This window comes from Copadichromis virginalis, linkage group LG8 (assembly GCF_057382275.1).
Source record: "Copadichromis virginalis isolate Kocher_CV1m ecotype Utaka linkage group LG8, C_Virginalis_male_GT1.1, whole genome shotgun sequence".
Taxonomy (NCBI): Eukaryota; Metazoa; Chordata; class Actinopteri; order Cichliformes; family Cichlidae; genus Copadichromis; species Copadichromis virginalis.
This window is the reverse complement of record NC_140625.1, coordinates 29,914,238-29,940,760: the sequence shown is the minus strand read 5'-3', so window position 1 is coordinate 29,940,760 and position 26,523 is coordinate 29,914,238. Positions and strand designations below refer to the sequence as shown.

The following is a 26,523-nucleotide window of genomic DNA, read 5'->3' as shown; positions in this document are numbered from 1 at the left end:
GCAGCAGAACTGTTGCCTAAAGCGCCCATTTGTTTCATTGCCTTGGGCATTGGCTGAAAATAGGCCCAAGTCCTGTGCAGGCCACCTAGAGCCAGTCATTTCCAAGAGCTTAGTCTGTGCCTCCATCTTCAGGAAATATAGCGACTGGAGATTTGTTGATTTGTGTGAAGTCTGTGGAGTTTGCAGAAATTTGGGCCATAGACAACTCTTTAGCAAGACGAGCATCCAAAGGTTACAGATGTCAGAGACCTGAACCAGATTTGAGTACTTTCTCTTGTCTGTGTCCCAAACAGCAGTAGAACCCCACAAGTTCAAGCAGTGCCTGCAGTCAGACACTTTTATATCAGGACGCATAAGCAAAGACGCATGCTTCCGCCCGGTTTCGGACCGGGGACCTTTCGCGTGTTAGGCGAACGTGATAACCACTACACTACGGAAACTGAGCTTGCGTACCCCGTAGTAATTAAAGGAGCATTTCAATGCTTTCTTACATTTGTGGACTTTTATGACAGATCATGTAGGACTATTGAGAAGGAGGGAACTCCCATTTGTGTCATTCTTCAAGCACTCCCCCACTTATGGCTGTATTGACAATGCAAATTGTGATCTCAAGATTGCATCTCTTGTCATGGGAGCTGATCTTCTGGTTGACAAGCTCTTTGATGTCCTTTGTTTGGCTAGCACACAATCTACAGAAGACAAGACCAAGAAACTTATTTGTCAGTAGGGACGCACGTAAAACAGAGAAAATGCTGCACAAGCAGTGTTCTCTTGGACTAGCATCTCTTCTGATGGGAGCTCTTTCTGAGAAGACCTTTTCGACTTGTGAGCGCACAGGTGGAATTCATGTTTCTTCAAGCCCATTATAGGACTAGATTATTAGATTGACTAGGATCTGGTGTGCGATTAAGGTGTGTGTGGTCATTGCAGGTAAAAGGCAGAACAGAGAAGGAAACTGCTCACTCCCCGTCGGGGAATCGAACCCCGGTCTTCCGCGTGACAGGCGGAGATACTGTCCACTATACTAACGAGGACCTCTGAAGCACTGCAATGGTCACGTCAAGCTGCGATTCGCAGCAGGTATGACAGGTAAAATTTGGCTGGCCGTGTAGAAATCCCCATCGGTTTACCAGGAACTACACTTTTATGCCTGTTTGACACAGATCTTTTGTGTGCTTCAGGCAGGGTTCCATGGTGTAATGGTTAGCACTCTGGACCCTGAATCCAGCGATCTGAGTTCAAGTCTCAGTGGAACCTCATTTGGCTTTCTAGCACTTTGCTCCACAGGTACATTAGCATTAGCACACGCTAGCATAAGAATCTAGTCAGTTGAAGAGCAAGTTAGTGGCCCAGTCAGTTCCACTCCTCTTGTGTTGGCTGATCTCATCTGCACATGGTCTTCATGCTGCACCAAACCTCGCTCATGCTCTTCTGCTGCACTTTCCACTTCAGCTTCCTGCTGTATCGTTCATTAGCCACCTTGACTCAAGTCAACTTTTCCTCTTGCACTCTTCCCACTTCCAATCCCTTTGCCACCTCTGAAGGCCCCGATCTTCTTCTTGACAAGCTCTTTGATGTCCTTTGTTTGGCTAGCACACAACCTACAGAAGACAAAACCAAGAGACTTAATTCTCAATAGGGATGCAAGTAAAACAGAGAAAATGCTGGACAAGCAGAGTTGTCTAAAGAGTGAATATCAATTCCCTTGTAACCAAAGAAGGAAAAGACCCATGTTTCTGCCCGGTTTCGGACCGGGGACCTTTCGCGTGTGAGGCGAACGTGATAACCACTACACTACGGAAACCCCGAAAGACAGCTTGTTTGGCTTTCCAATGTGTCTCACTGAGTAATCTCGCACTCTGACAAATTTGGTGACATGTTCCTATCATGGCCTTGAAGTAAAAGGAGCCACGGAGAAGAGACAGACGCACTCTAGCAAGGAGTCTGAACTGTAGTCTCCATGTTAGGCTCACTTAAACTTTGGACATTTAGGAGTTCACTAAAGCAAGCACAGCTCAACATATGCTGCCCTAAGAACCCCAGAACCTCTGGCAGCAGAACTGTTGCCTAAAGCGCCCATTTGTTTCATTGCCTTGGGCATTGGCTGAAAATAGGCCCAAGTCCTGTGCAGGCCACCTAGAGCCAGTCATTTCCAAGAGCTTAGTCTGTGCCTCCATCTTCAGGAAATATAGCGACTGGAGATTTGTTGATTTGTGTGAAGTCTGTGGAGTTTGCAGAAATTTGGGCCATAGACAACTCTTTAGCAAGACGAGCATCCAAAGGTTACAGATGTCAGAGACCTGAACCAGATTTGAGTACTTTCTCTTGTCTGTGTCCCAAACAGCAGTAGAACCCCACAAGTTCAAGCAGTGCCTGCAGTCAGACACTTTTATATCAGGACGCATAAGCAAAGACGCATGCTTCCGCCCGGTTTCGGACCGGGGACCTTTCGCGTGTTAGGCGAACGTGATAACCACTACACTACGGAAACTGAGCTTACGTACCCCGTAGTAATTAAAGGAGCATTTCAATGCTTTCTTACATTTGTGGACTTTTATGACAGATCATGTAGGACTATTGAGAAGGAGGGAACTCCCATTTGTGTCATTCTTCAAGCACTCCCCCACTTATGGCTGTATTGACAATGCAAATTGTGATCTCAAGATTGCATCTCTTGTCATGGGAGCTGATCTTCTGGTTGACAAGCTCTTTGATGTCCTTTGTTTGGCTAGCACACAATCTACAGAAGACAAGACCAAGAAACTTATTTGTCAGTAGGGACGCACGTAAAACAGAGAAAATGCTGCACAAGCAGTGTTCTCTTGGACTAGCATCTCTTCTGATGGGAGCTCTTTCTGAGAAGACCTTTTCGACTTGTGAGCGCACAGGTGGAATTCATGTTTCTTCAAGCCCATTATAGGACTAGATTATTAGATTGACTAGGATCTGGTGTGCGATTAAGGTGTGTGTGGTCATTGCAGGTAAAAGGCAGAACAGAGAAGGAAACTGCTCACTCCCCGTCGGGGAATCGAACCCCGGTCTTCCGCGTGACAGGCGGAGATACTGTCCACTATACTAACGAGGACCTCTGAAGCACTGCAATGGTCACGTCAAGCTGCGATTCGCAGCAGGTATGACAGGTAAAATTTGGCTGGCCGTGTAGAAATCCCCATCGGTTTACCAGGAACTACACTTTTATGCCTGTTTGACACAGATCTTTTGTGTGCTTCAGGCAGGGTTCCATGGTGTAATGGTTAGCACTCTGGACTCTGAATCCAGCGATCTGAGTTCAAGTCTCAGTGGAACCTCATTTGGCTTTCTAGCACTTTGCTCCACAGGTACATTAGCATTAGCACACGCTAGCATAAGAATCTAGTCAGTTGAAGAGCAAGTTAGTGGCCCAGTCAGTTCCACTCCTCTTGTGTTGGCTGATCTCATCTGCACATGGTCTTCATGCTGCACCAAACCTCGCTCATGCTCTTCTGCTGCACTTTCCACTTCAGCTTCCTGCTGTATCGTTCATTAGCCACCTTGACTCAAGTCAACTTTTCCTCTTGCACTCTTCCCACTTCCAATCCCTTTGCCACCTCTGAAGGCCCCGATCTTCTTCTTGACAAGCTCTTTGATGTCCTTTGTTTGGCTAGCACACAACCTACAGAAGACAAAACCAAGAGACTTAATTCTCAATAGGGATGCAAGTAAAACAGAGAAAATGCTGGACAAGCAGAGTTGTCTAAAGAGTGAATATCAATTCCCTTGTAACCAAAGAAGGAAAAGACCCATGTTTCCGCCCGGTTTCGGACCGGGGACCTTTCGCGTGTGAGGCGAACGTGATAACCACTACACTACGGAAACCCCGAAAGACAGCTTGTTTGGCTTTCCAATGTGTCTCACTGAGTAATCTCGCACTCTGACAAATTTGGTGACATGTTCCTATCATGGCCTTGAAGTAAAAGGAGCCATGGAGAAGAGACAGACGCACTCTAGCAAGGAGTCTGAACTGTAGTCTCCATGTTAGGCTCACTTAAACTTTGGACATTTAGGAGTTCACTAAAGCAAGCACAGCTCAACATATGCTGCCCTAAGAACCCCAGAACCTCTGGCAGCAGAACTGTTGCCTAAAGCGCCCATTTGTTTCATTGCCTTGGGCATTGGCTGAAAATAGGCCCAAGTCCTGTGCAGGCCACCTAGAGCCAGTCATTTCCAAGAGCTTAGTCTGTGCCTCCATCTTCAGGAAATATAGCGACTGGAGATTTGTTGATTTGTGTGAAGTCTGTGGAGTTTGCAGAAATTTGGGCCATAGACAACTCTTTAGCAAGACGAGCATCCAAAGGTTACAGATGTCAGAGACCTGAACCAGATTTGAGTACTTTCTCTTGTCTGTGTCCCAAACAGCAGTAGAACCCCACAAGTTCAAGCAGTGCCTGCAGTCAGACACTTTTATATCAGGACGCATAAGCAAAGACGCATGCTTCCGCACGGTTTCGGACCGGGGACCTTTCGCGTGTTAGGCGAACGTGATAACCACTACACTACGGAAACTGAGCTTGCGTACCCCGTAGTAATTAAAGGAGCATTTCAATGCTTTCTTACATTTGTGGACTTTTATGACAGATCATGTAGGACTATTGAGAAGGAGGGAACTCCCATTTGTGTCATTCTTCAAGCACTCCCCCACTTATGGCTGTATTGACAATGCAAATTGTGATCTCAAGATTGCATCTCTTGTCATGGGAGCTGATCTTCTGGTTGACAAGCTCTTTGATGTCCTTTGTTTGGCTAGCACACAATCTACAGAAGACAAGACCAAGAAACTTATTTGTCAGTAGGGACGCACGTAAAACAGAGAAAATGCTGCACAAGCAGTGTTCTCTTGGACTAGCATCTCTTCTGATGGGAGCTCTTTCTGAGAAGACCTTTTCGACTTGTGAGCGCACAGGTGGAATTCATGTTTCTTCAAGCCCATTATAGGACTAGATTATTAGATTGACTAGGATCTGGTGTGCGATTAAGGTGTGTGTGGTCATTGCAGGTAAAAGGCAGAACAGAGAAGGAAACTGCTCACTCCCCGTCGGGGAATCGAACCCCGGTCTTCCGCGTGACAGGCGGAGATACTGTCCACTATACTAACGAGGACCTCTGAAGCACTGCAATGGTCACGTCAAGCTGCGATTCGCAGCAGGTATGACAGGTAAAATTTGGCTGGCCGTGTAGAAATCCCCATCGGTTTACCAGGAACTACACTTTTATGCCTGTTTGACACAGATCTTTTGTGTGCTTCAGGCAGGGTTCCATGGTGTAATGGTTAGCACTCTGGACCCTGAATCCAGCGATCTGAGTTCAAGTCTCAGTGGAACCTCATTTGGCTTTCTAGCACTTTGCTCCACAGGTACATTAGCACACGCTAGCATAAGAATCTAGTCAGTTGAAGAGCAAGTTAGTGGCCCAGTCAGTTCCACTCCTCTTGTGTTGGCTGATCTCATCTGCACATGGTCTTCATGCTGCACCAAACCTCGCTCATGCTCTTCTGCTGCACTTTCCACTTCAGCTTCCTGCTGTATCGTTCATTAGCCACCTTGACTCAAGTCAACTTTTCCTCTTGCACTCTTCCCACTTCCAATCCCTTTGCCACCTCTGAAGGCCCCGATCTTCTTCTTGACAAGCTCTTTGATGTCCTTTGTTTGGCTAGCACACAACCTACAGAAGACAAAACCAAGAGACTTAATTCTCAATAGGGATGCAAGTAAAACAGAGAAAATGCTGGACAAGCAGAGTTGTCTAAAGAGTGAATATCAATTCCCTTGTAACCAAAGAAGGAAAAGACCCATGTTTCCGCCCGGTTTCGGACCGGGGACCTTTCGCGTGTGAGGCGAACGTGATAACCACTACACTACGGAAACCCCGAAAGACAGCTTGTTTGGCTTTCCAATGTGTCTCACTGAGTAATCTCGCACTCTGACAAATTTGGTGACATGTTCCTATCATGGCCTTGAAGTAAAAGGAGCCATGGAGAAGAGACAGACGCACTCTAGCAAGGAGTCTGAACTGTAGTCTCCATGTTAGGCTCACTTAAACTTTGGACATTTAGGAGTTCACTAAAGCAAGCACAGCTCAACATATGCTGCCCTAAGAACCCCAGAACCTCTGGCAGCAGAACTGTTGCCTAAAGCGCCCATTTGTTTCATTGCCTTGGGCATTGGCTGAAAATAGGCCCAAGTCCTGTGCAGGCCACCTAGAGCCAGTCATTTCCAAGAGCTTAGTCTGTGCCTCCATCTTCAGGAAATATAGCGACTGGAGATTTGTTGATTTGTGTGAAGTCTGTGGAGTTTGCAGAAATTTGGGCCATAGACAACTCTTTAGCAAGACGAGCATCCAAAGGTTACAGATGTCAGAGACCTGAACCAGATTTGAGTACTTTCTCTTGTCTGTGTCCCAAACAGCAGTAGAACCCCACAAGTTCAAGCAGTGCCTGCAGTCAGACACTTTTATATCAGGACGCATAAGCAAAGACGCATGCTTCCGCACGGTTTCGGACCGGGGACCTTTCGCGTGTTAGGCGAACGTGATAACCACTACACTACGGAAACTGAGCTTGCGTACCCCGTAGTAATTAAAGGAGCATTTCAATGCTTTCTTACATTTGTGGACTTTTATGACAGATCATGTAGGACTATTGAGAAGGAGGGAACTCCCATTTGTGTCATTCTTCAAGCACTCCCCCACTTATGGCTGTATTGACAATGCAAATTGTGATCTCAAGATTGCATCTCTTGTCATGGGAGCTGATCTTCTGGTTGACAAGCTCTTTGATGTCCTTTGTTTGGCTAGCACACAATCTACAGAAGACAAGACCAAGAAACTTATTTGTCAGTAGGGACGCACGTAAAACAGAGAAAATGCTGCACAAGCAGTGTTCTCTTGGACTAGCATCTCTTCTGATGGGAGCTCTTTCTGAGAAGACCTTTTCGACTTGTGAGCGCACAGGTGGAATTCATGTTTCTTCAAGCCCATTATAGGACTAGATTATTAGATTGACTAGGATCTGGTGTGCGATTAAGGTGTGTGTGGTCATTGCAGGTAAAAGGCAGAACAGAGAAGGAAACTGCTCACTCCCCGTCGGGGAATCGAACCCCGGTCTTCCGCGTGACAGGCGGAGATACTGTCCACTATACTAACGAGGACCTCTGAAGCACTGCAATGGTCACGTCAAGCTGCGATTCGCAGCAGGTATGACAGGTAAAATTTGGCTGGCCGTGTAGAAATCCCCATCGGTTTACCAGGAACTACACTTTTATGCCTGTTTGACACAGATCTTTTGTGTGCTTCAGGCAGGGTTCCATGGTGTAATGGTTAGCACTCTGGACCCTGAATCCAGCGATCTGAGTTCAAGTCTCAGTGGAACCTCATTTGGCTTTCTAGCACTTTGCTCCACAGGTACATTAGCACACGCTAGCATAAGAATCTAGTCAGTTGAAGAGCAAGTTAGTGGCCCAGTCAGTTCCACTCCTCTTGTGTTGGCTGATCTCATCTGCACATGGTCTTCATGCTGCACCAAACCTCGCTCATGCTCTTCTGCTGCACTTTCCACTTCAGCTTCCTGCTGTATCGTTCATTAGCCACCTTGACTCAAGTCAACTTTTCCTCTTGCACTCTTCCCACTTCCAATCCCTTTGCCACCTCTGAAGGCCCCGATCTTCTTCTTGACAAGCTCTTTGATGTCCTTTGTTTGGCTAGCACACAACCTACAGAAGACAAAACCAAGAGACTTAATTCTCAATAGGGATGCAAGTAAAACAGAGAAAATGCTGGACAAGCAGAGTTGTCTAAAGAGTGAATATCAATTCCCTTGTAACCAAAGAAGGAAAAGACCCATGTTTCCGCCCGGTTTCGGACCGGGGACCTTTCGCGTGTGAGGCGAACGTGATAACCACTACACTACGGAAACCCCGAAAGACAGCTTGTTTGGCTTTCCAATGTGTCTCACTGAGTAATCTCGCACTCTGACAAATTTGGTGACATGTTCCTATCATGGCCTTGAAGTAAAAGGAGCCATGGAGAAGAGACAGACGCACTCTAGCAAGGAGTCTGAACTGTAGTCTCCATGTTAGGCTCACTTAAACTTTGGACATTTAGGAGTTCACTAAAGCAAGCACAGCTCAACATATGCTGCCCTAAGAACCCCAGAACCTCTGGCAGCAGAACTGTTGCCTAAAGCGCCCATTTGTTTCATTGCCTTGGGCATTGGCTGAAAATAGGCCCAAGTCCTGTGCAGGCCACCTAGAGCCAGTCATTTCCAAGAGCTTAGTCTGTGCCTCCATCTTCAGGAAATATAGCGACTGGAGATTTGTTGATTTGTGTGAAGTCTGTGGAGTTTGCAGAAATTTGGGCCATAGACAACTCTTTAGCAAGACGAGCATCCAAAGGTTACAGATGTCAGAGACCTGAACCAGATTTGAGTACTTTCTCTTGTCTGTGTCCCAAACAGCAGTAGAACCCCACAAGTTCAAGCAGTGCCTGCAGTCAGACACTTTTATATCAGGACGCATAAGCAAAGACGCATGCTTCCGCCCGGTTTCGGACCGGGGACCTTTCGCGTGTAAGGCGAACGTGATAACCACTACACTACGGAAACTGAGCTTGCGTACCCCGTAGTAATTAAAGGAGCATTTCAATGCTTTCTTACATTTGTGGACTTTTATGACAGATCATGTAGGACTATTGAGAAGGAGGGAACTCCCATTTGTGTCATTCTTCAAGCACTCCCCCACTTATGGCTGTATTGACAATGCAAATTGTGATCTCAAGATTGCATCTCTTGTCATGGGAGCTGATCTTCTGGTTGACAAGCTCTTTGATGTCCTTTGTTTGGCTAGCACACAATCTACAGAAGACAAGACCAAGAAACTTATTTGTCAGTAGGGACGCACGTAAAACAGAGAAAATGCTGCACAAGCAGTGTTCTCTTGGACTAGCATCTCTTCTGATGGGAGCTCTTTCTGAGAAGACCTTTTCGACTTGTGAGCGCACAGGTGGAATTCATGTTTCTTCAAGCCCATTATAGGACTAGATTATTAGATTGACTAGGATCTGGTGTGCGATTAAGGTGTGTGTGGTCATTGCAGGTAAAAGGCAGAACAGAGAAGGAAACTGCTCACTCCCCGTCGGGGAATCGAACCCCGGTCTTCCGCGTGACAGGCGGAGATACTGTCCACTATACTAACGAGGACCTCTGAAGCACTGCAATGGTCACGTCAAGCTGCGATTCGCAGCAGGTATGACAGGTAAAATTTGGCTGGCCGTGTAGAAATCCCCATCGGTTTACCAGGAACTACACTTTTATGCCTGTTTGACACAGATCTTTTGTGTGCTTCAGGCAGGGTTCCATGGTGTAATGGTTAGCACTCTGGACTCTGAATCCAGCGATCTGAGTTCAAGTCTCAGTGGAACCTCATTTGGCTTTCTAGCACTTTGCTCCACAGGTACATTAGCATTAGCACACCCTAGCATAAGAATCTAGTCAGTTGAAGAGCAAGTTAGTGGCCCAGTCAGTTCCACTCCTCTTGTGTTGGCTGATCTCATCTGCACATGGTCTTCATGCTGCACCAAACCTCGCTCATGCTCTTCTGCTGCACTTTCCACTTCAGCTTCCTGCTGTATCGTTCATTAGCCACCTTGACTCAAGTCAACTTTTCCTCTTGCACTCTTCCCACTTCCAATCCCTTTGCCACCTCTGAAGGCCCCGATCTTCTTCTTGACAAGCTCTTTGATGTCCTTTGTTTGGCTAGCACACAACCTACAGAAGACAAAACCAAGAGACTTAATTCTCAATAGGGATGCAAGTAAAACAGAGAAAATGCTGGACAAGCAGAGTTGTCTAAAGAGTGAATATCAATTCCCTTGTAACCAAAGAAGGAAAAGACCCATGTTTCCGCCCGGTTTCGGACCGGGGACCTTTCGCGTGTGAGGCGAACGTGATAACCACTACACTACGGAAACCCCGAAAGACAGCTTGTTTGGCTTTCCAATGTGTCTCACTGAGTAATCTCGCACTCTGACAAATTTGGTGACATGTTCCTATCATGGCCTTGAAGTAAAAGGAGCCATGGAGAAGAGACAGACGCACTCTAGCAAGGAGTCTGAACTGTAGTCTCCATGTTAGGCTCACTTAAACTTTGGACATTTAGGAGTTCACTAAAGCAAGCACAGCTCAACATATGCTGCCCTAAGAACCCCAGAACCTCTGGCAGCAGAACTGTTGCCTAAAGCGCCCATTTGTTTCATTGCCTTGGGCATTGGCTGAAAATAGGCCCAAGTCCTGTGCAGGCCACCTAGAGCCAGTCATTTCCAAGAGCTTAGTCTGTGCCTCCATCTTCAGGAAATATAGCGACTGGAGATTTGTTGATTTGTGTGAAGTCTGTGGAGTTTGCAGAAATTTGGGCCATAGACAACTCTTTAGCAAGACGAGCATCCAAAGGTTACAGATGTCAGAGACCTGAACCAGATTTGAGTACTTTCTCTTGTCTGTGTCCCAAACAGCAGTAGAACCCCACAAGTTCAAGCAGTGCCTGCAGTCAGACACTTTTATATCAGGACGCATAAGCAAAGACGCATGCTTCCGCCCGGTTTCGGACCGGGGACCTTTCGCGTGTAAGGCGAACGTGATAACCACTACACTACGGAAACTGAGCTTGCGTACCCCGTAGTAATTAAAGGAGCATTTCAATGCTTTCTTACATTTGTGGACTTTTATGACAGATCATGTAGGACTATTGAGAAGGAGGGAACTCCCATTTGTGTCATTCTTCAAGCACTCCCCCACTTATGGCTGTATTGACAATGCAAATTGTGATCTCAAGATTGCATCTCTTGTCATGGGAGCTGATCTTCTGGTTGACAAGCTCTTTGATGTCCTTTGTTTGGCTAGCACACAATCTACAGAAGACAAGACCAAGAAACTTATTTGTCAGTAGGGACGCACGTAAAACAGAGAAAATGCTGCACAAGCAGTGTTCTCTTGGACTAGCATCTCTTCTGATGGGAGCTCTTTCTGAGAAGACCTTTTCGACTTGTGAGCGCACAGGTGGAATTCATGTTTCTTCAAGCCCATTATAGGACTAGATTATTAGATTGACTAGGATCTGGTGTGCGATTAAGGTGTGTGTGGTCATTGCAGGTAAAAGGCAGAACAGAGAAGGAAACTGCTCACTCCCCGTCGGGGAATCGAACCCCGGTCTTCCGCGTGACAGGCGGAGATACTGTCCACTATACTAACGAGGACCTCTGAAGCACTGCAATGGTCACGTCAAGCTGCGATTCGCAGCAGGTATGACAGGTAAAATTTGGCTGGCCGTGTAGAAATCCCCATCGGTTTACCAGGAACTACACTTTTATGCCTGTTTGACACAGATCTTTTGTGTGCTTCAGGCAGGGTTCCATGGTGTAATGGTTAGCACTCTGGACCCTGAATCCAGCGATCTGAGTTCAAGTCTCAGTGGAACCTCATTTGGCTTTCTAGCACTTTGCTCCACAGGTACATTAGCATTAGCACACGCTAGCATAAGAATCTAGTCAGTTGAAGAGCAAGTTAGTGGCCCAGTCAGTTCCACTCCTCTTGTGTTGGCTGATCTCATCTGCACATGGTCTTCGTGCTGCACCAAACCTCGCTCATGCTCTTCTGCTGCACTTTCCACTTCAGCTTCCTGCTGTATCGTTCATTAGCCACCTTGACTCAAGTCAACTTTTCCTCTTGCACTCTTCCCACTTCCAATCCCTTTGCCACCTCTGAAGGCCCCGATCTTCTTCTTGACAAGCTCTTTGATGTCCTTTGTTTGGCTAGCACACAACCTACAGAAGACAAAACCAAGAGACTTAATTCTCAATAGGGATGCAAGTAAAACAGAGAAAATGCTGGACAAGCAGAGTTGTCTAAAGAGTGAATATCAATTCCCTTGTAACCAAAGAAGGAAAAGACCCATGTTTCCGCCCGGTTTCGGACCGGGGACCTTTCGCGTGTGAGGCGAACGTGATAACCACTACACTACGGAAACCCCGAAAGACAGCTTGTTTGGCTTTCCAATGTGTCTCACTGAGTAATCTCGCACTCTGACAAATTTGGTGACATGTTCCTATCATGGCCTTGAAGTAAAAGGAGCCATGGAGAAGAGACAGACGCACTCTAGCAAGGAGTCTGAACTGTAGTCTCCATGTTAGGCTCACTTAAACTTTGGACATTTAGGAGTTCACTAAAGCAAGCACAGCTCAACATATGCTGCCCTAAGAACCCCAGAACCTCTGGCAGCAGAACTGTTGCCTAAAGCGCCCATTTGTTTCATTGCCTTGGGCATTGGCTGAAAATAGGCCCAAGTCCTGTGCAGGCCACCTAGAGCCAGTCATTTCCAAGAGCTTAGTCTGTGCCTCCATCTTCAGGAAATATAGCGACTGGAGATTTGTTGATTTGTGTGAAGTCTGTGGAGTTTGCAGAAATTTGGGCCATAGACAACTCTTTAGCAAGACGAGCATCCAAAGGTTACAGATGTCAGAGACCTGAACCAGATTTGAGTACTTTCTCTTGTCTGTGTCCCAAACAGCAGTAGAACCCCACAAGTTCAAGCAGTGCCTGCAGTCAGACACTTTTATATCAGGACGCATAAGCAAAGACGCATGCTTCCGCCCGGTTTCGGACCGGGGACCTTTCGCGTGTTAGGCGAACGTGATAACCACTACACTACGGAAACTGAGCTTGCGTTCCCCGTAGTAATTAAAGGAGCATTTCAATGCTTTCTTACATTTGTGGACTTTTATGACAGATCATGTAGGACTATTGAGAAGGAGGGAACTCCCATTTGTGTCATTCTTCAAGCACTCCCCCACTTATGGCTGTATTGACAATGCAAATTGTGATCTCAAGATTGCATCTCTTGTCATGGGAGCTGATCTTCTGGTTGACAAGCTCTTTGATGTCCTTTGTTTGGCTAGCACACAATCTACAGAAGACAAGACCAAGAAACTTATTTGTCAGTAGGGACGCACGTAAAACAGAGAAAATGCTGCACAAGCAGTGTTCTCTTGGACTAGCATCTCTTCTGATGGGAGCTCTTTCTGAGAAGACCTTTTCGACTTGTGAGCGCACAGGTGGAATTCATGTTTCTTCAAGCCCATTATAGGACTAGATTATTAGATTGACTAGGATCTGGTGTGCGATTAAGGTGTGTGTGTGGTCATTGCAGGTAAAAGGCAGAACAGAGAAGGAAACTGCTCACTCCCCGTCGGGGAATCGAACCCCGGTCTTCCGCGTGACAGGCGGAGATACTGTCCACTATACTAACGAGGACCTCTGAAGCACTGCAATGGTCACGTCAAGCTGCGATTCGCAGCAGGTATGACAGGTAAAATTTGGCTGGCCGTGTAGAAATCCCCATCGGTTTACCAGGAACTACACTTTTATGCCTGTTTGACACAGATCTTTTGTGTGCTTCAGGCAGGGTTCCATGGTGTAATGGTTAGCACTCTGGACTCTGAATCCAGCGATCTGAGTTCAAGTCTCAGTGGAACCTCATTTGGCTTTCTAGCACTTTGCTCCACAGTACATTAGCATTAGCACACGCTAGCATAAGAATCTAGTCAGTTAAAGAGCAAGTTAGTGGCCCAGTCAGTTCCACTCCTCTTGTGTTGGCTGATCTCATCTGCACATGGTCTTCATGCTGCACCAAACCTCGCTCATGCTCTTCTGCTGCACTTTCCACTTCAGCTTCCTGCTGTATCGTTCATTAGCCACCTTGACTCAAGTCAACTTTTCCTCTTGCACTCTTCCCACTTCCAATCCCTTTGCCACCTCTGAAGGCCCCGATCTTCTTCTTGACAAGCTCTTTGATGTCCTTTGTTTGGCTAGCACACAACCTACAGAAGACAAAACCAAGAGACTTAATTCTCAATAGGGATGCAAGTAAAACAGAGAAAATGCTGGACAAGCAGAGTTGTCTAAAGAGTGAATATCAATTCCCTTGTAACCAAAGAAGGAAAAGACCCATGTTTCCGCCCGGTTTCGGACCGGGGACCTTTCGCGTGTGAGGCGAACGTGATAACCACTACACTACGGAAACCCCGAAAGACAGCTTGTTTGGCTTTCCAATGTGTCTCACTGAGTAATCTCGCACTCTGACAAATTTGGTGACATGTTCCTATCATGGCCTTGAAGTAAAAGGAGCCACGGAGAAGAGACAGACGCACTCTAGCAAGGAGTCTGAACTGTAGTCTCCATGTTAGGCTCACTTAAACTTTGGACATTTAGGAGTTCACTAAAGCAAGCACAGCTCAACATATGCTGCCCTAAGAACCCCAGAACCTCTGGCAGCAGAACTGTTGCCTAAAGCGCCCATTTGTTTCATTGCCTTGGGCATTGGCTGAAAATAGGCCCAAGTCCTGTGCAGGCCACCTAGAGCCAGTCATTTCCAAGAGCTTAGTCTGTGCCTCCATCTTCAGGAAATATAGCGACTGGAGATTTGTTGATTTGTGTGAAGTTTGCAGAAATTTGGGCCATAGACAACTCTTTAGCAAGACGAGCATCCAAAGGTTACAGATGTCAGAGACCTGAACCAGATTTGAGTACTTTCTCTTGTCTGTGTCCCAAACAGCAGTAGAACCCCACAAGTTCAAGCAGTGCCTGCAGTCAGACACTTTTATATCAGGACGCATAAGCAAAGACGCATGCTTCCGCCCGGTTTCGGACCGGGGACCTTTCGCGTGTTAGGCGAACGTGATAACCACTACACTACGGAAACTGAGCTTGCGTACCCCGTAGTAATTAAAGGAGCATTTCAATGCTTTCTTACATTTGTGGACTTTTATGACAGATCATGTAGGACTATTGAGAAGGAGGGAACTCCCATTTGTGTCATTCTTCAAGCACTCCCCCACTTATGGCTGTATTGACAATGCAAATTGTGATCTCAAGATTGCATCTCTTGTCATGGGAGCTGATCTTCTGGTTGACAAGCTCTTTGATGTCCTTTGTTTGGCTAGCACACAATCTACAGAAGACAAGACCAAGAAACTTATTTGTCAGTAGGGACGCACGTAAAACAGAGAAAATGCTGCACAAGCAGTGTTCTCTTGGACTAGCATCTCTTCTGATGGGAGCTCTTTCTGAGAAGACCTTTTCGACTTGTGAGCGCACAGGTGGAATTCATGTTTCTTCAAGCCCATTATAGGACTAGATTATTAGATTGACTAGGATCTGGTGTGCGATTAAGGTGTGTGTGGTCATTGCAGGTAAAAGGCAGAACAGAGAAGGAAACTGCTCACTCCCCGTCGGGGAATCGAACCCCGGTCTTCCGCGTGACAGGCGGAGATACTGTCCACTATACTAACGAGGACCTCTGAAGCACTGCAATGGTCACGTCAAGCTGCGATTCGCAGCAGGTATGACAGGTAAAATTTGGCTGGCCGTGTAGAAATCCCCATCGGTTTACCAGGAACTACACTTTTATGCCTGTTTGACACAGATCTTTTGTGTGCTTCAGGCAGGGTTCCATGGTGTAATGGTTAGCACTCTGGACTCTGAATCCAGCGATCTGAGTTCAAGTCTCAGTGGAACCTCATTTGGCTTTCTAGCACTTTGCTCCACAGGTACATTAGCATTAGCACACGCTAGCATAAGAATCTAGTCAGTTGAAGAGCAAGTTAGTGGCCCAGTCAGTTCCACTCCTCTTGTGTTGGCTGATCTCATCTGCACATGGTCTTCATGCTGCACCAAACCTCGCTCATGCTCTTCTGCTGCACTTTCCACTTCAGCTTCCTGCTGTATCGTTCATTAGCCACCTTGACTCAAGTCAACTTTTCCTCTTGCACTCTTCCCACTTCCAATCCCTTTGCCACCTCTGAAGGCCCCGATCTTCTTCTTGACAAGCTCTTTGATGTCCTTTGTTTGGCTAGCACACAACCTACAGAAGACAAAACCAAGAGACTTAATTCTCAATAGGGATGCAAGTAAAACAGAGAAAATGCTGGACAAGCAGAGTTGTCTAAAGAGTGAATATCAATTCCCTTGTAACCAAAGAAGGAAAAGACCCATGTTTCCGCCCGGTTTCGGACCGGGGACCTTTCGCGTGTGAGGCGAACGTGATAACCACTACACTACGGAAACCCCGAAAGACAGCTTGTTTGGCTTTCCAATGTGTCTCACTGAGTAATCTCGCACTCTGACAAATTTGGTGACATGTTCCTATCATGGCCTTGAAGTAAAAGGAGCCACGGAGAAGAGACAGACGCACTCTAGCAAGGAGTCTGAACTGTAGTCTCCATGTTAGGCTCACTTAAACTTTGGACATTTAGGAGTTCACTAAAGCAAGCACAGCTCAACATATGCTGCCCTAAGAACCCCAGAACCTCTGGCAGCAGAACTGTTGCCTAAAGCGCCCATTTGTTTCATTGCCTTGGGCATTGGCTGAAAATAGGCCCAAGTCCTGTGCAGGCCACCTAGAGCCAGTCATTTCCAAGAGCTTAGTCTGTGCCTCCATCTTCAGGAAATATAGCGACTGGAGATTTGTTGATTTGTGTGAAGTTTGCAGAAATTTGGGCCATAGACAACTCTTTAGCAAGACGAGCATCCAAAGGTTACAGATGTCAGAGACCTGAACCAGATTTGAGTACTTTCTCTTGTCTGTGTCCCAAACAGCAGTAGAACCCCACAAGTTCAAGCAGTGCCTGCAGTCAGACACTTTTATATCAGGACGCATAAGCAAAGACGCATGCTTCCGCCCGGTTTCGGACCGGGGACCTTTCGCGTGTTAGGCGAACGTGATAACCACTACACTACGGAAACTGAGCTTGCGTACCCCGTAGTAATTAAAGGAGCATTTCAATGCTTTCTTACATTTGTGGACTTTTATGACAGATCATGTAGGACTATTGAGAAGGAGGGAACTCCCATTTGTGTCATTCTTCAAGCACTCCCCCACTTATGGCTGTATTGACAATGCAAATTGTGATCTCAAGATTGCATCTCTTGTCATGGGAGCTGATCTTCTGGTTGACAAGCTCTTTGATGTCCTTTGTTTGGCTAGCACACAATCTACAGAAGACAAGACCAAGAAACTTATTTGTCAGTAGGGACGCACGTAAAACAGAGAAAATGCTGCACAAGCAGTGTTCTCTTGGACTAGCATCTCTTCTGATGGGAGCTCTTTCTGAGAAGACCTTTTCGACTTGTGAGCGCACAGGTGGAATTCATGTTTCTTCAAGCCCATTATAGGACTAGATTATTAGATTGACTAGGATCTGGTGTGCGATTAAGGTGTGTGTGGTCATTGCAGGTAAAAGGCAGAACAGAGAAGGAAACTGCTCACTCCCCGTCGGGGAATCGAACCCCGGTCTTCCGCGTGACAGGCGGAGATACTGTCCACTATACTAACGAGGACCTCTGAAGCACTGCAATGGTCACGTCAAGCTGCGATTCGCAGCAGGTATGACAGGTAAAATTTGGCTGGCCGTGTAGAAATCCCCATCGGTTTACCAGGAACTACACTTTTATGCCTGTTTGACACAGATCTTTTGTGTGCTTCAGGCAGGGTTCCATGGTGTAATGGTTAGCACTCTGGACTCTGAATCCAGCGATCTGAGTTCAAGTCTCAGTGGAACCTCATTTGGCTTTCTAGCACTTTGCTCCACAGGTACATTAGCATTAGCACACGCTAGCATAAGAATCTAGTCAGTTGAAGAGCAAGTTAGTGGCCCAGTCAGTTCCACTCCTCTTGTGTTGGCTGATCTCATCTGCACATGGTCTTCATGCTGCACCAAACCTCGCTTATGCTCTTCTGCTGCACTTTCCACTTCAGCTTCCTGCTGTATCGTTCATTAGCCACCTTGACTCAAGTCAACTTTTCCTCTTGCACTCTTCCCACTTCCAATCCCTTTGCCACCTCTGAAGGCCCCGATCTTCTTCTTGACAAGCTCTTTGATGTCCTTTGTTTGGCTAGCACACAACCTGCAGAAGACAAAACCAAGAGACTTAATTCTCAATAGGGATGCAAGTAAAACAGAGAAAATGCTGGACAAGCAGAGTTGTCTAAAGAGTGAATATCAATTCCCTTGTAACCAAAGAAGGAAAAGACCCATGTTTCCGCCCGGTTTCGGACCGGGGACCTTTCGCGTGTGAGGCGAACGTGATAACCACTACACTACGGAAACCCCGAAAGACAGCTTGTTTGGCTTTCCAATGTGTCTCACTGAGTAATCTCGCACTCTGACAAATTTGGTGACATGTTCCTATCATGGCCTTGAAGTAAAAGGAGCCACGGAGAAGAGACAGACGCACTCTAGCAAGGAGTCTGAACTGTAGTCTCCATGTTAGGCTCACTTAAACTTTGGACATTTAGGAGTTCACTAAAGCAAGCACAGCTCAACATATGCTGCCCTAAGAACCCCAGAACCTCTGGCAGCAGAACTGTTGCCTAAAGCGCCCATTTGTTTCATTGCCTTGGGCATTGGCTGAAAATAGGCCCAAGTCCTGTGCAGGCCACCTAGAGCCAGTCATTTCCAAGAGCTTAGTCTGTGCCTCCATCTTCAGGAAATATAGCGACTGGAGATTTGTTGATTTGTGTGAAGTCTGTGGAGTTTGCAGAAATTTGGGCCATAGACAACTCTTTAGCAAGACGAGCATCCAAAGGTTACAGATGTCAGAGACCTGAACCAGATTTGAGTACTTTCTCTTGTCTGTGTCCCAAACAGCAGTAGAACCCCACAAGTTCAAGCAGTGCCTGCAGTCAGACACTTTTATATCAGGACGCATAAGCAAAGACGCATGCTTCCGCCCGGTTTCGGACCGGGGACCTTTCGCGTGTTAGGCGAACGTGATAACCACTACACTACGGAAACTGAGCTTGCGTACCCCGTAGTAATTAAAGGAGCATTTCAATGCTTTCTTACATTTGTGGACTTTTATGACAGATCATGTAGGACTATTGAGAAGGAGGGAACTCCCATTTGTGTCATTCTTCAAGCACTCCCCCACTTATGGCTGTATTGACAATGCAAATTGTGATCTCAAGATTGCATCTCTTGTCATGGGAGCTGATCTTCTGGTTGACAAGCTCTTTGATGTCCTTTGTTTGGCTAGCACACAATCTACAGAAGACAAGACCAAGAAACTTATTTGTCAGTAGGGACGCACGTAAAACAGAGAAAATGCTGCACAAGCAGTGTTCTCTTGGACTAGCATCTCTTCTGATGGGAGCTCTTTCTGAGAAGACCTTTTCGACTTGTGAGCGCACAGGTGGAATTCATGTTTCTTCAAGCCCATTATAGGACTAGATTATTAGATTGACTAGGATCTGGTGTGCGATTAAGGTGTGTGTGGTCATTGCAGGTAAAAGGCAGAACAGAGAAGGAAACTGCTCACTCCCCGTCGGGGAATCGAACCCCGGTCTTCCGCGTGACAGGCGGAGATACTGTCCACTATACTAACGAGGACCTCTGAAGCACTGTAATGGTCACGTCAAGCTGCGATTCGCAGCAGGTATGACAGGTAAAATTTGGCTGGCCGTGTAGAAATCCCCATCGGTTTACCAGGAACTACACTTTTATGCCTGTTTGACACAGATCTTTTGTGTGCTTCAGGCAGGGTTCCATGGTGTAATGGTTAGCACTCTGGACTCTGAATCCAGCGATCTGAGTTCAAGTCTCAGTGGAACCTCATTTGGCTTTCTAGCACTTTGCTCCACAGGTACATTAGCATTAGCACACGCTAGCATAAGAATCTAGTCAGTTGAAGAGCAAGTTAGTGGCCCAGTCAGTTCCACTCCTCTTGTGTTGGCTGATCTCATCTGCACATGGTCTTCATGCTGCACCAAACCTCGCTCATGCTCTTCTGCTGCACTTTCCACTTCAGCTTCCTGCTGTATCGTTCATTAGCCACCTTGACTCAAGTCAACTTTTCCTCTTGCACTCTTCCCACTTCCAATCCCTTTGCCACCTCTGAAGGCCCCGATCTTCTTCTTGACAAGCTCTTTGATGTCCTTTGTTTGGCTAGCACACAACCTACAGAAGACAAAACCAAGAGACTTAATTCTCAATAGGGATGCAAGTAAAACAGAGAAAATGCTGGACAAGCAGAGTTGTCTAAAGAGTGAATATCAATTCCCTTGTAACCAAAGAAGGAAAAGACCCATGTTTCCGCCCGGTTTCGGACCGGGGACCTTTCGCGTGTGAGGCGAACGTGATAACCACTACACTACGGAAACCCCGAAAGACAGCTTGTTTGGCTTTCCAATGTGTCTCACTGAGTAATCTCGCACTCTGACAAATTTGGTGACATGTTCCTATCATGGCCTTGAAGTAAAAGGAGCCACGGAGAAGAGACAGACGCACTCTAGCAAGGAGTCTGAACTGTAGTCTCCATGTTAGGCTCACTTAAACTTTGGACATTTAGGAGTTCACTAAAGCAAGCACAGCTCAACATATGCTGCCCTAAGAACCCCAGAACCTCTGGCAGCAGAACTGTTGCCTAAAGCGCCCATTTGTTTCATTGCCTTGGGCATTGGCTGAAAATAGGCCCAAGTCCTGTGCAGGCCACCTAGAGCCAGTCATTTCCAAGAGCTTAGTCTGTGCCTCCATCTTCAGGAAATATAGCGACTGGAGATTTGTTGATTTGTGTGAAGTCTGTGGAGTTTGCAGAAATTTGGGCCATAGACAACTCTTTAGCAAGACGAGCATCCAAAGGTTACAGATGTCAGAGACCTGAACCAGATTTGAGTACTTTCTCTTGTCTGTGTCCCAAACAGCAGTAGAACCCCACAAGTTCAAGCAGTGCCTGCAGTCAGACACTTTTATATCAGGACGCATAAGCAAAGACGCATGCTTCCGCCCGGTTTCGGACCGGGGACCTTTCGCGTGTAAGGCGAACGTGATAACCACTACACTACGGAAACTGAGCTTGCGTACCCCCTTGGAATTAAAGGAGCATTTCAATGCTTTCTTACATTTGTGGACTTTTATGACAGATCATGTAGGACTATTGAGAAGGAGGGAACTCCCATTTGTGTCATTCTTCAAGCACTCCCCCACTTATGGCTGTATTGACAATGCAAATTGTGATCTCAAGATTGCATCTCTTGTCATGGGAGCTGATCTTCTGGTTGACAAGCTCTTTGATGTCCTTTGTTTGGCTAGCACACAATCTACAGAAGACAAGACCAAGAAACTTATTTGTCAGTAGGGACGCACGTAAAACAGAGAAAATGCTGCACAAGCAGTGTTCTCTTGGACTAGCATCTCTTCTGATGGGAGCTCTTTCTGAGAAGACCTTTTCGACTTGTGAGCGCACAGGTGGAATTCATGTTTCTTCAAGCCCATTATAGGACTAGATTATTAGATTGACTAGGATCTGGTGTGCGATTAAGGTGTGTGTGGTCATTGCAGGTAAAAGGCAGAACAGAGAAGGAAACTGCTCACTCCCCGTCGGGGAATCGAACCCCGGTCTTCCGCGTGACAGGCGGAGATACTGTCCACTATACTAACGAGGACCTCTGAAGCACTGCAATGGTCACGTCAAGCTGCGATTCGCAGCAGGTATGACAGGTAAAATTTGGCTGGCCGTGTAGAAATCCCCATCGGTTTACCAGGAACTACACTTTTATGCCTGTTTGACACAGATCTTTTGTGTGCTTCAGGCAGGGTTCCATGGTGTAATGGTTAGCACTCTGGACTCTGAATCCAGCGATCTGAGTTCAAGTCTCAGTGGAACCTCATTTGGCTTTCTAGCACTTTGCTCCACAGGTACATTAGCATTAGCACACGCTAGCATAAGAATCTAGTCAGTTGAAGAGCAAGTTAGTGGCCCAGTCAGTTCCACTCCTCTTGTGTTGGCTGATCTCATCTGCACATGGTCTTCATGCTGCACCAAACCTCGCTCATGCTCTTCTGCTGCACTTTCCACTTCAGCTTCCTGCTGTATCGTTCATTAGCCACCTTGACTCAAGTCAACTTTTCCTCTTGCACTCTTCCCACTTCCAATCCCTTTGCCACCTCTGAAGGCCCCGATCTTCTTCTTGACAAGCTCTTTGATGTCCTTTGTTTGGCTAGCACACAACCTACAGAAGACAAAACCAAGAGACTTAATTCTCAATAGGGATGCAAGTAAAACAGAGAAAATGCTGGACAAGCAGAGTTGTCTAAAGAGTGAATATCAATTCCCTTGTAACCAAAGAAGGAAAAGACCCATGTTTCCGCCCGGTTTCGGACCGGGGACCTTTCGCGTGTGAGGCGAACGTGATAACCACTACACTACGGAAACCCCGAAAGACAGCTTGTTTGGCTTTCCAATGTGTCTCACTGAGTAATCTCGCACTCTGACAAATTTGGTGACATGTTCCTATCATGGCCTTGAAGTAAAAGGAGCCACGGAGAAGAGACAGACGCACTCTAGCAAGGAGTCTGAACTGTAGTCTCCATGTTAGGCTCACTTAAACTTTGGACATTTAGGAGTTCACTAAAGCAAGCACAGCTCAACATATGCTGCCCTAAGAACCCCAGAACCTCTGGCAGCAGAACTGTTGCCTAAAGCGCCCATTTGTTTCATTGCCTTGGGCATTGGCTGAAAATAGGCCCAAGTCCTGTGCAGGCCACCTAGAGCCAGTCATTTCCAAGAGCTTAGTCTGTGCCTCCATCTTCAGGAAATATAGCGACTGGAGATTTGTTGATTTGTGTGAAGTCTGTGGAGTTTGCAGAAATTTGGGCCATAGACAACTCTTTAGCAAGACGAGCATCCAAAGGTTACAGATGTCAGAGACCTGAACCAGATTTGAGTACTTTCTCTTGTCTGTGTCCCAAACAGCAGTAGAACCCCACAAGTTCAAGCAGTGCCTGCAGTCAGACACTTTTATATCAGGACGCATAAGCAAAGACGCATGCTTCCGCCCGGTTTCGGACCGGGGACCTTTCGCGTGTAAGGCGAACGTGATAACCACTACACTACGGAAACTGAGCTTGCGTACCCCCTTGGAATTAAAGGAGCATTTCAATGCTTTCTTACATTTGTGGACTTTTATGACAGATCATGTAGGACTATTGAGAAGGAGGGAACTCCCATTTGTGTCATTCTTCAAGCACTCCCCCACTTATGGCTGTATTGACAATGCAAATTGTGATCTCAAGATTGCATCTCTTGTCATGGGAGCTGATCTTCTGGTTGACAAGCTCTTTGATGTCCTTTGTTTGGCTAGCACACAATCTACAGAAGACAAGACCAAGAAACTTATTTGTCAGTAGGGACGCACGTAAAACAGAGAAAATGCTGCACAAGCAGTGTTCTCTTGGACTAGCATCTCTTCTGATGGGAGCTCTTTCTGAGAAGACCTTTTCGACTTGTGAGCGCACAGGTGGAATTCATGTTTCTTCAAGCCCATTATAGGACTAGATTATTAGATTGACTAGGATCTGGTGTGCGATTAAGGTGTGTGTGGTCATTGCAGGTAAAAGGCAGAACAGAGAAGGAAACTGCTCACTCCCCGTCGGGGAATCGAACCCCGGTCTTCCGCGTGACAGGCGGAGATACTGTCCACTATACTAACGAGGACCTCTGAAGCACTGCAATGGTCACGTCAAGCTGCGATTCGCAGCAGGTATGACAGGTAAAATTTGGCTGGCCGTGTAGAAATCCCCATCGGTTTACCAGGAACTACACTTTTATGCCTGTTTGACACAGATCTTTTGTGTGCTTCAGGCAGGGTTCCATGGTGTAATGGTTAGCACTCTGGACTCTGAATCCAGCGATCTGAGTTCAAGTCTCAGTGGAACCTCATTTGGCTTTCTAGCACTTTGCTCCACAGGTACATTAGCATTAGCACACGCTAGCATAAGAATCTAGTCAGTTGAAGAGCAAGTTAGTGGCCCAGTCAGTTCCACTCCTCTTGTGTTGGCTGATCTCATCTGCACATGGTCTTCATGCTGCACCAAACCTCGCTCATGCTCTTCTGCTGCACTTTCCACTTCAGCTTCCTGCTGTATCGTTCATTAGCCACCTTGACTCAAGTCAACTTTTCCTCTTGCACTCTTCCCACTTCCAATCCCTTTGCCACCTCTGAAGGCCCCGATCTTCTTCTTGACAAGCTCTTTGATGTCCTTTGTTTGGCTAGCACACAACCTACAGAAGACAAAACCAAGAGACTTAATTCTCAATAGGGATGCAAGTAAAACAGAGAAAATGCTGGACAAGCAGAGTTGTCTAAAGAGTGAATATCAATTCCCTTGTAACCAAAGAAGGAAAAGACCCATGTTTCCGCCCGGTTTCGGACCGGGGACCTTTCGCGTGTGAGGCGAACGTGATAACCACTACACTACGGAAACCCCGAAAGACAGCTTGTTTGGCTTTCCAATGTGTCTCACTGAGTAATCTCGCACTCTGACAAATTTGGTGACATGTTCCTATCATGGCCTTGAAGTAAAAGGAGCCACGGAGAAGAGACAGACGCACTCTAGCAAGGAGTCTGAACTGTAGTCTCCATGTTAGGCTCACTTAAACTTTGGACATTTAGGAGTTCACTAAAGCAAGCACAGCTCAACATATGCTGCCCTAAGAACCCCAGAACCTCTGGCAGCAGAACTGTTGCCTAAAGCGCCCATTTGTTTCATTGCCTTGGGCATTGGCTGAAAATAGGCCCAAGTCCTGTGCAGGCCACCTAGAGCCAGTCATTTCCAAGAGCTTAGTCTGTGCCTCCATCTTCAGGAAATATAGCGACTGGAGATTTGTTGATTTGTGTGAAGTCTGTGGAGTTTGCAGAAATTTGGGCCATAGACAACTCTTTAGCAAGACGAGCATCCAAAGGTTACAGATGTCAGAGACCTGAACCAGATTTGAGTACTTTCTCTTGTCTGTGTCCCAAACAGCAGTAGAACCCCACAAGTTCAAGCAGTGCCTGCAGTCAGACACTTTTATATCAGGACGCATAAGCAAAGACGCATGCTTCCGCCCGGTTTCGGACCGGGGACCTTTCGCGTGTTAGGCGAACGTGATAACCACTACACTACGGAAACTGAGCTTGCGTACCCCGTAGTAATTAAAGGAGCATTTCAATGCTTTCTTACATTTGTGGACTTTTATGACAGATCATGTAGGACTATTGAGAAGGAGGGAACTCCCATTTGTGTCATTCTTCAAGCACTCCCCCACTTATGGCTGTATTGACAATGCAAATTGTGATCTCAAGATTGCATCTCTTGTCATGGGAGCTGATCTTCTGGTTGACAAGCTCTTTGATGTCCTTTGTTTGGCTAGCACACAATCTACAGAAGACAAGACCAAGAAACTTATTTGTCAGTAGGGACGCACGTAAAACAGAGAAAATGCTGCACAAGCAGTGTTCTCTTGGACTAGCATCTCTTCTGATGGGAGCTCTTTCTGAGAAGACCTTTTCGACTTGTGAGCGCACAGGTGGAATTCATGTTTCTTCAAGCCCATTATAGGACTAGATTATTAGATTGACTAGGATCTGGTGTGCGATTAAGGTGTGTGTGGTCATTGCAGGTAAAAGGCAGAACAGAGAAGGAAACTGCTCACTCCCCGTCGGGGAATCGAACCCCGGTCTTCCGCGTGACAGGCGGAGATACTGTCCACTATACTAACGAGGACCTCTGAAGCACTGCAATGGTCACGTCAAGCTGCGATTCGCAGCAGGTATGACAGGTAAAATTTGGCTGGCCGTGTAGAAATCCCCATCGGTTTACCAGGAACTACACTTTTATGCCTGTTTGACACAGATCTTTTGTGTGCTTCAGGCAGGGTTCCATGGTGTAATGGTTAGCACTCTGGACTCTGAATCCAGCGATCTGAGTTCAAGTCTCAGTGGAACCTCATTTGGCTTTCTAGCACTTTGCTCCACAGGTACATTAGCATTAGCACACGCTAGCATAAGAATCTAGTCAGTTGAAGAGCAAGTTAGTGGCCCAGTCAGTTCCACTCCTCTTGTGTTGGCTGATCTCATCTGCACATGGTCTTCATGCTGCACCAAACCTCGCTCATGCTCTTCTGCTGCACTTTCCACTTCAGCTTCCTGCTGTATCGTTCATTAGCCACCTTGACTCAAGTCAACTTTTCCTCTTGCACTCTTCCCACTTCCAATCCCTTTGCCACCTCTGAAGGCCCCGATCTTCTTCTTGACAAGCTCTTTGATGTCCTTTGTTTGGCTAGCACACAACCTACAGAAGACAAAACCAAGAGACTTAATTCTCAATAGGGATGCAAGTAAAACAGAGAAAATGCTGGACAAGCAGAGTTGTCTAAAGAGTGAATATCAATTCCCTTGTAACCAAAGAAGGAAAAGACCCATGTTTCCGCACGGGGACCTTTCGCGTGTGAGGCGAACGTGATAACCACTACACTACGGAAACCCCGAAAGACAGCTTGTTTGGCTTTCCAATGTGTCTCACTGAGTAATCTCGCACTCTGACAAATTTGGTGACATGTTCCTATCATGGCCTTGAAGTAAAAGGAGCCATGGAGAAGAGACAGACGCACTCTAGCAAGGAGTCTGAACT

General features: G+C 46.6%; 50 non-coding genes across 50 annotated transcripts; 13 read left to right on the top strand and 37 right to left on the bottom strand.

The window, feature by feature from the left end:
• Positions 1-367: 367 nt before the first annotated feature.
• Positions 368-440, bottom strand: trnav-aac (transfer RNA valine (anticodon AAC)). The gene has a single exon. It is a non-coding gene; the product is annotated as a tRNA-Val (tRNA).
• A 522-nt stretch (positions 441-962) lies between these two features.
• On the bottom strand, positions 963-1,034 carry trnad-guc (transfer RNA aspartic acid (anticodon GUC)). The gene has a single exon. It is a non-coding gene; the product is annotated as a tRNA-Asp (tRNA).
• Positions 1,035-1,185: 151 nt separating this feature from the next.
• trnaq-cug (transfer RNA glutamine (anticodon CUG)) lies at positions 1,186-1,257 on the top strand. The gene has a single exon. It is a non-coding gene; the product is annotated as a tRNA-Gln (tRNA).
• Positions 1,258-2,418: 1,161 nt separating this feature from the next.
• Positions 2,419-2,491, bottom strand: trnav-aac (transfer RNA valine (anticodon AAC)). Its single transcript has one exon. It is a non-coding gene; the product is annotated as a tRNA-Val (tRNA).
• Positions 2,492-3,013: 522 nt separating this feature from the next.
• Positions 3,014-3,085, bottom strand: trnad-guc (transfer RNA aspartic acid (anticodon GUC)). Its single transcript has one exon. It is a non-coding gene; the product is annotated as a tRNA-Asp (tRNA).
• A 151-nt stretch (positions 3,086-3,236) lies between these two features.
• Positions 3,237-3,308, top strand: trnaq-cug (transfer RNA glutamine (anticodon CUG)). Its single transcript has one exon. It is a non-coding gene; the product is annotated as a tRNA-Gln (tRNA).
• Positions 3,309-3,782: 474 nt separating this feature from the next.
• Positions 3,783-3,855, bottom strand: trnav-cac (transfer RNA valine (anticodon CAC)). The gene has a single exon. It is a non-coding gene; the product is annotated as a tRNA-Val (tRNA).
• A 614-nt stretch (positions 3,856-4,469) lies between these two features.
• On the bottom strand, positions 4,470-4,542 carry trnav-aac (transfer RNA valine (anticodon AAC)). The gene has a single exon. It is a non-coding gene; the product is annotated as a tRNA-Val (tRNA).
• A 522-nt stretch (positions 4,543-5,064) lies between these two features.
• Positions 5,065-5,136, bottom strand: trnad-guc (transfer RNA aspartic acid (anticodon GUC)). The gene has a single exon. It is a non-coding gene; the product is annotated as a tRNA-Asp (tRNA).
• Positions 5,137-5,287: 151 nt separating this feature from the next.
• On the top strand, positions 5,288-5,359 carry trnaq-cug (transfer RNA glutamine (anticodon CUG)). The gene has a single exon. It is a non-coding gene; the product is annotated as a tRNA-Gln (tRNA).
• Positions 5,360-5,827: 468 nt separating this feature from the next.
• Positions 5,828-5,900, bottom strand: trnav-cac (transfer RNA valine (anticodon CAC)). The gene has a single exon. It is a non-coding gene; the product is annotated as a tRNA-Val (tRNA).
• Positions 5,901-6,514: 614 nt separating this feature from the next.
• Positions 6,515-6,587, bottom strand: trnav-aac (transfer RNA valine (anticodon AAC)). Its single transcript has one exon. It is a non-coding gene; the product is annotated as a tRNA-Val (tRNA).
• A 522-nt stretch (positions 6,588-7,109) lies between these two features.
• Positions 7,110-7,181, bottom strand: trnad-guc (transfer RNA aspartic acid (anticodon GUC)). Its single transcript has one exon. It is a non-coding gene; the product is annotated as a tRNA-Asp (tRNA).
• A 151-nt stretch (positions 7,182-7,332) lies between these two features.
• Positions 7,333-7,404, top strand: trnaq-cug (transfer RNA glutamine (anticodon CUG)). The gene has a single exon. It is a non-coding gene; the product is annotated as a tRNA-Gln (tRNA).
• Positions 7,405-7,872: 468 nt separating this feature from the next.
• trnav-cac (transfer RNA valine (anticodon CAC)) lies at positions 7,873-7,945 on the bottom strand. Its single transcript has one exon. It is a non-coding gene; the product is annotated as a tRNA-Val (tRNA).
• Positions 7,946-8,559: 614 nt separating this feature from the next.
• Positions 8,560-8,632, bottom strand: trnav-uac (transfer RNA valine (anticodon UAC)). Its single transcript has one exon. It is a non-coding gene; the product is annotated as a tRNA-Val (tRNA).
• Positions 8,633-9,154: 522 nt separating this feature from the next.
• trnad-guc (transfer RNA aspartic acid (anticodon GUC)) lies at positions 9,155-9,226 on the bottom strand. Its single transcript has one exon. It is a non-coding gene; the product is annotated as a tRNA-Asp (tRNA).
• Positions 9,227-9,377: 151 nt separating this feature from the next.
• trnaq-cug (transfer RNA glutamine (anticodon CUG)) lies at positions 9,378-9,449 on the top strand. The gene has a single exon. It is a non-coding gene; the product is annotated as a tRNA-Gln (tRNA).
• Positions 9,450-9,923: 474 nt separating this feature from the next.
• trnav-cac (transfer RNA valine (anticodon CAC)) lies at positions 9,924-9,996 on the bottom strand. The gene has a single exon. It is a non-coding gene; the product is annotated as a tRNA-Val (tRNA).
• Positions 9,997-10,610: 614 nt separating this feature from the next.
• trnav-uac (transfer RNA valine (anticodon UAC)) lies at positions 10,611-10,683 on the bottom strand. The gene has a single exon. It is a non-coding gene; the product is annotated as a tRNA-Val (tRNA).
• A 522-nt stretch (positions 10,684-11,205) lies between these two features.
• On the bottom strand, positions 11,206-11,277 carry trnad-guc (transfer RNA aspartic acid (anticodon GUC)). The gene has a single exon. It is a non-coding gene; the product is annotated as a tRNA-Asp (tRNA).
• Positions 11,278-11,428: 151 nt separating this feature from the next.
• Positions 11,429-11,500, top strand: trnaq-cug (transfer RNA glutamine (anticodon CUG)). Its single transcript has one exon. It is a non-coding gene; the product is annotated as a tRNA-Gln (tRNA).
• A 474-nt stretch (positions 11,501-11,974) lies between these two features.
• On the bottom strand, positions 11,975-12,047 carry trnav-cac (transfer RNA valine (anticodon CAC)). The gene has a single exon. It is a non-coding gene; the product is annotated as a tRNA-Val (tRNA).
• Positions 12,048-12,661: 614 nt separating this feature from the next.
• trnav-aac (transfer RNA valine (anticodon AAC)) lies at positions 12,662-12,734 on the bottom strand. Its single transcript has one exon. It is a non-coding gene; the product is annotated as a tRNA-Val (tRNA).
• Positions 12,735-13,258: 524 nt separating this feature from the next.
• Positions 13,259-13,330, bottom strand: trnad-guc (transfer RNA aspartic acid (anticodon GUC)). Its single transcript has one exon. It is a non-coding gene; the product is annotated as a tRNA-Asp (tRNA).
• A 151-nt stretch (positions 13,331-13,481) lies between these two features.
• Positions 13,482-13,553, top strand: trnaq-cug (transfer RNA glutamine (anticodon CUG)). Its single transcript has one exon. It is a non-coding gene; the product is annotated as a tRNA-Gln (tRNA).
• A 473-nt stretch (positions 13,554-14,026) lies between these two features.
• trnav-cac (transfer RNA valine (anticodon CAC)) lies at positions 14,027-14,099 on the bottom strand. The gene has a single exon. It is a non-coding gene; the product is annotated as a tRNA-Val (tRNA).
• Positions 14,100-14,704: 605 nt separating this feature from the next.
• On the bottom strand, positions 14,705-14,777 carry trnav-aac (transfer RNA valine (anticodon AAC)). Its single transcript has one exon. It is a non-coding gene; the product is annotated as a tRNA-Val (tRNA).
• A 522-nt stretch (positions 14,778-15,299) lies between these two features.
• Positions 15,300-15,371, bottom strand: trnad-guc (transfer RNA aspartic acid (anticodon GUC)). Its single transcript has one exon. It is a non-coding gene; the product is annotated as a tRNA-Asp (tRNA).
• Positions 15,372-15,522: 151 nt separating this feature from the next.
• trnaq-cug (transfer RNA glutamine (anticodon CUG)) lies at positions 15,523-15,594 on the top strand. Its single transcript has one exon. It is a non-coding gene; the product is annotated as a tRNA-Gln (tRNA).
• A 474-nt stretch (positions 15,595-16,068) lies between these two features.
• trnav-cac (transfer RNA valine (anticodon CAC)) lies at positions 16,069-16,141 on the bottom strand. Its single transcript has one exon. It is a non-coding gene; the product is annotated as a tRNA-Val (tRNA).
• A 605-nt stretch (positions 16,142-16,746) lies between these two features.
• Positions 16,747-16,819, bottom strand: trnav-aac (transfer RNA valine (anticodon AAC)). The gene has a single exon. It is a non-coding gene; the product is annotated as a tRNA-Val (tRNA).
• Positions 16,820-17,341: 522 nt separating this feature from the next.
• On the bottom strand, positions 17,342-17,413 carry trnad-guc (transfer RNA aspartic acid (anticodon GUC)). The gene has a single exon. It is a non-coding gene; the product is annotated as a tRNA-Asp (tRNA).
• A 151-nt stretch (positions 17,414-17,564) lies between these two features.
• trnaq-cug (transfer RNA glutamine (anticodon CUG)) lies at positions 17,565-17,636 on the top strand. Its single transcript has one exon. It is a non-coding gene; the product is annotated as a tRNA-Gln (tRNA).
• Positions 17,637-18,110: 474 nt separating this feature from the next.
• On the bottom strand, positions 18,111-18,183 carry trnav-cac (transfer RNA valine (anticodon CAC)). Its single transcript has one exon. It is a non-coding gene; the product is annotated as a tRNA-Val (tRNA).
• Positions 18,184-18,797: 614 nt separating this feature from the next.
• On the bottom strand, positions 18,798-18,870 carry trnav-aac (transfer RNA valine (anticodon AAC)). The gene has a single exon. It is a non-coding gene; the product is annotated as a tRNA-Val (tRNA).
• Positions 18,871-19,392: 522 nt separating this feature from the next.
• Positions 19,393-19,464, bottom strand: trnad-guc (transfer RNA aspartic acid (anticodon GUC)). Its single transcript has one exon. It is a non-coding gene; the product is annotated as a tRNA-Asp (tRNA).
• A 151-nt stretch (positions 19,465-19,615) lies between these two features.
• trnaq-cug (transfer RNA glutamine (anticodon CUG)) lies at positions 19,616-19,687 on the top strand. Its single transcript has one exon. It is a non-coding gene; the product is annotated as a tRNA-Gln (tRNA).
• A 474-nt stretch (positions 19,688-20,161) lies between these two features.
• Positions 20,162-20,234, bottom strand: trnav-cac (transfer RNA valine (anticodon CAC)). Its single transcript has one exon. It is a non-coding gene; the product is annotated as a tRNA-Val (tRNA).
• A 614-nt stretch (positions 20,235-20,848) lies between these two features.
• Positions 20,849-20,921, bottom strand: trnav-uac (transfer RNA valine (anticodon UAC)). The gene has a single exon. It is a non-coding gene; the product is annotated as a tRNA-Val (tRNA).
• Positions 20,922-21,443: 522 nt separating this feature from the next.
• Positions 21,444-21,515, bottom strand: trnad-guc (transfer RNA aspartic acid (anticodon GUC)). The gene has a single exon. It is a non-coding gene; the product is annotated as a tRNA-Asp (tRNA).
• A 151-nt stretch (positions 21,516-21,666) lies between these two features.
• On the top strand, positions 21,667-21,738 carry trnaq-cug (transfer RNA glutamine (anticodon CUG)). Its single transcript has one exon. It is a non-coding gene; the product is annotated as a tRNA-Gln (tRNA).
• Positions 21,739-22,212: 474 nt separating this feature from the next.
• On the bottom strand, positions 22,213-22,285 carry trnav-cac (transfer RNA valine (anticodon CAC)). The gene has a single exon. It is a non-coding gene; the product is annotated as a tRNA-Val (tRNA).
• Positions 22,286-22,899: 614 nt separating this feature from the next.
• On the bottom strand, positions 22,900-22,972 carry trnav-uac (transfer RNA valine (anticodon UAC)). Its single transcript has one exon. It is a non-coding gene; the product is annotated as a tRNA-Val (tRNA).
• A 522-nt stretch (positions 22,973-23,494) lies between these two features.
• trnad-guc (transfer RNA aspartic acid (anticodon GUC)) lies at positions 23,495-23,566 on the bottom strand. Its single transcript has one exon. It is a non-coding gene; the product is annotated as a tRNA-Asp (tRNA).
• Positions 23,567-23,717: 151 nt separating this feature from the next.
• Positions 23,718-23,789, top strand: trnaq-cug (transfer RNA glutamine (anticodon CUG)). Its single transcript has one exon. It is a non-coding gene; the product is annotated as a tRNA-Gln (tRNA).
• A 474-nt stretch (positions 23,790-24,263) lies between these two features.
• Positions 24,264-24,336, bottom strand: trnav-cac (transfer RNA valine (anticodon CAC)). The gene has a single exon. It is a non-coding gene; the product is annotated as a tRNA-Val (tRNA).
• Positions 24,337-24,950: 614 nt separating this feature from the next.
• trnav-aac (transfer RNA valine (anticodon AAC)) lies at positions 24,951-25,023 on the bottom strand. Its single transcript has one exon. It is a non-coding gene; the product is annotated as a tRNA-Val (tRNA).
• A 522-nt stretch (positions 25,024-25,545) lies between these two features.
• On the bottom strand, positions 25,546-25,617 carry trnad-guc (transfer RNA aspartic acid (anticodon GUC)). Its single transcript has one exon. It is a non-coding gene; the product is annotated as a tRNA-Asp (tRNA).
• A 151-nt stretch (positions 25,618-25,768) lies between these two features.
• Positions 25,769-25,840, top strand: trnaq-cug (transfer RNA glutamine (anticodon CUG)). The gene has a single exon. It is a non-coding gene; the product is annotated as a tRNA-Gln (tRNA).
• The last annotated feature ends 683 nt before the right edge of the window (positions 25,841-26,523 follow it).